Source organism: Mandrillus leucophaeus, unplaced genomic scaffold (assembly GCF_000951045.1).
Source record: "Mandrillus leucophaeus isolate KB7577 unplaced genomic scaffold, Mleu.le_1.0 Scaffold67, whole genome shotgun sequence".
In the NCBI taxonomy this organism is placed as follows: Eukaryota; Metazoa; Chordata; class Mammalia; order Primates; family Cercopithecidae; genus Mandrillus; species Mandrillus leucophaeus.
In genome coordinates this window covers 2,000,939-2,007,150 of record NW_012107252.1, presented here as the reverse complement: position 1 = coordinate 2,007,150, position 6,212 = coordinate 2,000,939, and the positions used below count along the sequence as shown (strand labels likewise).

Sequence of the window (6,212 nt, the reverse complement as noted above, 5' to 3'; positions counted from 1 at the left end):
ACTCTTAACCATAATCCCAGAATCTACTAATAATCACTATAATTTTTTTGGTCTGTACGCTTCCTGACTTAAAGAGGGAGACAGAGCTCTGGATTTCCAGTTAAATAAACATGGCTCATTGAACACAAATGCTTATCTCTGTTACCTCCCAAAATGAACTAAAATGACAATCTTGGAGTGCAAAAGGAAAAGCCTATAAGGACAAACTGTGCAATAGAGATGTCAATACTGTTTTTAATGAAGGAAAGCAGAGGGCTGACTAGTAACAGATCTAGGAAAAACTGAATTCTAACCCAGGTGCCTGCAGAGCGAGGCAGGATTGGGGGAAACATCAGGTAAAGGGTTCCTGACATCAACCCTTGACATCAGCAAGAAGAAAGCTGATTCTCAACTGCGAACCTTCCAGGCTTGAGATGGGAGGGACCAGGGCCTGGCTCTACCTTATGGGGTTGTTGTAAGGATTCAATTAGCTAAAACATGCAAAATACTTAAACATGCAAAATACTTAAAATAGGGGCTGATACTCAATGGTATCTGTTATTGTCTGAGTTTTCCTCCAACTTGAAAGCCAGAGATCAAAATAAACAACAGAGACAATCTAGGAAACAGAAGAAAACAGCAGAAAATTACAACTGGAATCCTCAGAAATATGAAATAAGAGAAGATCCTGAATCCACAACATAAGAGCAAGAGGCTACCCAAAAGGAAAGTCAGGGATCAAAGAAAAACTCTTGGAAATTAACATTTTTGTAGCAGAAATGAAAAAATTCAATAGAAGAACCAGGAAATACAGCTCAGGAAAATCTCTTGTAAAGCAGAATAAACAAAACCAGGAAATGGAACATGAAGAAAAATTTAAAAACAGGGAAACTGACTGGGTGTGGCAGCTCATGCCTATAATCCAAGCACTTTGGGAGGCTGAGAGACAGGAGGATCACTTGAAACCAGGAGTTCAAGACCAGCCTGACCAACATAGGGAGACCCTGTCTCTATTTGTTAAAAAAAAAAAAAAAAAAAGAGAAACTGATCACAGAGAAAGTTTCCCAGAATTGAAGACTATGTTTCCTGATTGAAAGGGGCCACTGAGTGCTTGGCATAATGAATGAAAAATACTTACAGGATGGTTTATTATGAACGTTCAGAACATCAAGGATAAAGGAGAAAAATATCCTAAAAGCTTCCAAAAACAAATTAACAAACAAAATATACGGGAAGTAACAGAAGTCAGAATAAATTAGTCTCCTCAAGAGTAGCCACATGAGAAGCTAGATGACAATGAATCAATGCCGTTAAACTTCTGAGGGAAAATAATTTCCAACGTGGAAATCTGTCACTCAAGGATGAAAGAAAATAAAGTCATTTTTAGACAAGCAAGGACTCAAAAATTCACCTTCCATGAACCCCTTCTGGGGAGTTAGTGGAGAATGTATTCCTCCAAAATGAGAGAATAAACCAAGAACGGAAAAACATAAGCTCCAGTGAACAGGGCATTTGGCACAGAAGAAACAAGAAGAGAATCCCCAGAATGTGGTTAGGTTCCTAATCCCAGGATGAGAGCTGTGAAGCAAGGCCAAGCAGAGAAGTTTGGAGCAGAGAATGAGTCTAAGGAGGGATGTTGCCAAGAGAAAAATAAAAAAGACACTGGTAAATGACCTGGTTCATGTGACCAGACCAAGAGATATTTTATAGCTCTAATGGAGAGTTTGTGAAAGAGTTAACAATAGATGCATAGACAGCTGAGTATAGTGCCTCACATCTGTAGTGCCAGCTACCCAGGGGCTGAAGCAGGAGGATCCCTTGAGCCCATCTCTAAAAATAAAAAATAAACAATGGATGCATAGATCATTAAGCAAATAAAAAATAGACAATTTTTGACTCTAGAAAAAATGTTATTCAATGAAGTGAATATAATCTTAGCATGGTATATACTTCAACTGTAAAAATATTCTAGTTATATTACTATAAACTCTTGCTAGTCATTCAGCAAACCAAGAAATTCTGCAGACTGGCCAAGAGTCCACTGGTAGACACAAAAGAGACAGACAAAGCATAAACTCATGGAAAGAACAGAGAGGGGACTTTGATAGGTAGTGTTGGGAACAGGCCCCCCAAAATCTGGCCATAAACTGGCCCCAAAACTGGCCATAAACAAATCTCTGCAGCAGTGTAACATGTTCATAAGGGCCCTAACACCCACGCTGGAAGGTTGTGGGTTTACGGGAATGAGGGCAAGCAACACCTGGCCAGCCCAGGGCAGAAAACCCCTTAAAGGCATTCTTAAGCCACAAACAATAGCATGAGCGATCTGTGCCTTCAGGGCATGTTCCTGCTGCAGTTAACTAGCTCAACCTATTCCTTTAATTCAGCCCATCCCTCCATTTCTCTTAAGGGATACTTTTAGTTAATTTAATATCTATAGAAACAATGCTAATGACTGGTTTGCTGTTAATAAATATGTGGGTAAATCTCTGTTGGGGCTGTCAGCTCTGAAGGCTGTAAGACCCCTGATTTCCCACTTCACACCTCTATATTTCTGTGTGTGTGTCCTTAATTCGTCTAGCACTGCTGGGTTAGGGTCTCCCCAACTGAGCTGGTCTTGGCAAGTGGCATCCATTCATAGGGGCTCGAATCCAGGTCAAAGGGTCGTTGGAGCACCGGTTGGAATGGAAAACTAGCTGGAGGACACCCGAGTACTCTTAAAGCAATCCCCATGGTGAGTAAGAAGGGGAGCTCGGAAGCGTGAGGGTAACAATGCGAAGGTATGGGGTCTGGTTCGTTTCACCTTGGAACTTTTTCACACTGATAATGAGGAGGAACAAGAGTATAGCAAAGTAACAGAAGAGGTTACAGAGCATGTTTATTTGCCAGCTAAAGCTAAAGCAGCAAAGGAAGGAGAGGTTCATCCCTACCCTTCTGCACCCCCTCCTTATTAAATTTTGAAGAAAATGATCCTCCAGATCTTTCTTTTCCGGAGGACACTGGGCAAAAAGTAGTTGCCCCAGTGACTATTTGAGCAGTGCCTTGAGCGACGGTTCTTAGTTCTATTCAGGCAGGAGTTCCGCAAGCTAGACTAGATGGTGATTTAGAGGCTTGGCAGTTCCCTGTTAGAATACACCCCACAGATCAACCGGGAAATATTATAGCTACATTTTAGCCTTTTCCTTTTAAATTACTCAAAGAATTAAAACAAGCAGTAAGTCAGTATGGACCAGGTTCTTCTTTTGTAATGGGACTGTTAAAGAATGTTACTGTTTCCAGTCAGATGATTCCTACTGACTGGGATGCTCTTACTTGAGCTTGTCTAACTCCTGCTCAGTTCTTACAATTAAAAACTTGGTGGGCAGATGAAGCTTCCATTCAGGCTGCTCGCAATGCCCAGACCCAATCTCAAATTAATATAACTACAGACCAACTTTTGGGGGTTGGCGGCTAGGCTGGTTTAGATGCATAACTGGTCATGCAGGATGATGCCATAGAACAGTTTAGAGGAGTATGCGTTAGAGCTTGCGAAAAAATCACTTCAGGTGGGGAACCATACCCTTCCTTTAGTGCTGGGAACAGGCCCCCCAAAATCTTTAGGTCAGGGACCTAAAGAACTATAGGTTGATTTTATAGCTCGGTTACAGGAGTCTCTTAAAAAGATGATTGCAGATTCGGCTGCTCAGGATACAGTGCTGCAGTTATTAGCTTTTGACAATGCTAATCCCGATTGCCAGGCTGCTCTGCGACCTATCAGAGGGAAAGCACATTTAGTTGATTATATCAAGGCCTGTGATGGTATGGGAGGTAATCTGCATAAAGCTACTTTGTCAGCACAGGCAATGGCAGGACTGAGAGTGGAAAAGGAAATACTCCATTTCTTGGAGCTTGTTTTAACTGTGGAAAGCATGGTCATACTAAAAAAAAACGTAGAAAAAATCAGCAAGTCAGCCTGCCAGATAGGGGAAAAAAGAAAACTCTTAAGCCTGAAATATGTCCAAAATGTTAAAAAGTAAAACACTGAGCTAATCATATCACTCTAAGTTTGATAAAGAAGGGAACCCGATTTCAGGAAATGCCATGAGGGGCCTGTCCCGGGCCCCGTTCTAAACCAGGGCATTTCCAGCTCAGGCCATTCCCTCGCCCCTGTACAATGTCTGTCCCCTGCCACAGCCGGTAGTGCCACAGTAGATTAAGGCTGCACAAAGGCTGTGAGCCTTCTGCCTGCGGAACCCCTGTAAAAGGTCCCAGTAGGAGTCTGTGGACCCTTGCCAGCAGGTACAATAGGATTACTTTTAGGAAGGTCTACTTTGAGTTTAAAAGGGGTACAAATACATACAGTAATCATTGATTCTGATTACAATGGGGAAATTCAAATTGTTATATCTACTTCTGTTCCCTGGAAAGCAGAGCCAGGAGAGCATATAGCACAGCACCTGATTGTGCCGTATGTGGGAATGGGAAAAAGTGAAATTAAACGAACAGGAGGATTTGGAAGCACAGATAAACAAGGCAAAGCAGCTTATTGGGTAAATCAAATTACTGATAAACGTCCTACCCGTGAAATAACTATTCAAGGAAAGAAATTTAAAGGTTTGATAGATACAGGGGCGGATATTTCAATAATTTCTCTACCGCACTGGCTGTCCGCATGACCAATTCAACCCACTCAATTTAACATAGTTGGAGTTGGTAAAGCCCCTGAAATATATCAAAGTAGTTACATTTTGCATTGTGAGAGGCCCGATGGACAACCTGGGACTATTCAACCAATTATAACTTCTGTACCTATAAATTTATGGGGAAGAGATTTATTACAACAATGGGGAGCACAAGTTCTAATTTTGGAACAATTACATAGCCCTCATAGTCAACATATGATGCATCAAATGGAGTATGTCCCTGGTATGGGACTAGAAAAAAATTTGCAAGGTTTGAAAGAACCGCTTCAAGAGGAAAAACAAAGTTCCCAGCAAAGATTAAGAAATAATTTTTAATGGCGGCCATTGTTAAGCCTCTAGAACCTATACCTTTAAAATGGTTAACAGATAAGACAATTTTGATAGAACAATGGCCGCTAAGTAAAGAAAAACTGGAGGCTTTAGAGAAATTAGTTGCTGAACAATTAGAAAATGGGCACATAGCTCCAACATTTTCCCCTTGGAATTCTCCAGTTTCCCTAATTAAGAAAAAGTCAGGTAAATGGAGAATGTTAACTGATTTAAGAGCCATCAATTCAGTTATACAATCTGTGGGAGCATTACAGCCAGGATTGCCTTCTACTGCTGTAATTCCAAAACATTGGCCTTTAATAGTTAAATTGGCCTAAATAAATTTTAAAAACTCTTTCTTTAGCTGAGCAAGACTGTGAACGGTTTGCATTTACAATACCCGCAGTAAACAACCTGCAACCCACTAAGCGTTTTCATTGTTTTACAGATGGATCTAGTAATGGTAAAACTTCTTATTCTGGCTCGAAAAGTAAAGTTTTCCAGACGTCCTACATTCAGCTCAAAAAGCGGAGCTTGTAGCTGTAATTGAGGTATTGACTGCTTTTGATATGCCTATTAATGTGATTTCTGATTCTTCATACGTGGTTAATTACACAGTTAATTGCGTAATTCACACAGTTAATAGAAAATGCTCAGTTACGATTTCATACAAACAATTGATGACTTTATTTACCCAATTGCCAACAGCAGTTAGGAGTAGAATGCGTCCTTTTTACATTACTCACATTAGCGCTCATACACCTCTTCCAGGACCTTTGACTGAAGGGAATCAAATGGCTGATCACCTAGTTGCTAATGCAATATCTAATGCTAGATGCTTTCACAATTTAACCCATGTTATTGCCTCTGCTCTCAAACGCAGATACAGCGTTACAGCATTACCTGGAAAGAAGCTAAAGCTATTATCCAGAGATGCCCAACTTGACAAATTGTACATTCCTCATCTTTTACAGGAGGAGTTAATCCTCAAGGACTGGAACCTAACTCTATTTGGCAAATGGATGTCACGTATGTTCCCTCGTTTAGGAGACTAGCTCATGTACATGTATGTGTGGACACCTTTTCTCACTTTGTCTGGGCTACATGCCAAACAGAAGAGTCTTCTGCCTGTGTTAAATGTCATCTTTTGCAGTGTTTTGCGGTGATGGGCATTCCAGCTTCTATTAAAACAGATAATGCCCCAGGCTATACTAGCCAAGCTCTAGCTACATTTTTCTCTAT

General features: G+C 40.8%; 1 protein-coding gene across 1 annotated transcript in view; it reads left to right on the top strand.

Moving 5' to 3' along the window:
* Window positions 1–329: 329 nt before the first annotated feature.
* The window catches only part of CCDC23 (coiled-coil domain containing 23), a 22,029-nt gene continuing 16,146 nt past the window's right edge, over window positions 330–6,212 (top strand). The window contains exon 1 of the mRNA XM_012001751.1: window positions 330–335. The gene's annotated coding sequence lies outside the window, so the exon portion shown is untranslated. The remainder of the gene's footprint in view (window positions 336–6,212) is intronic.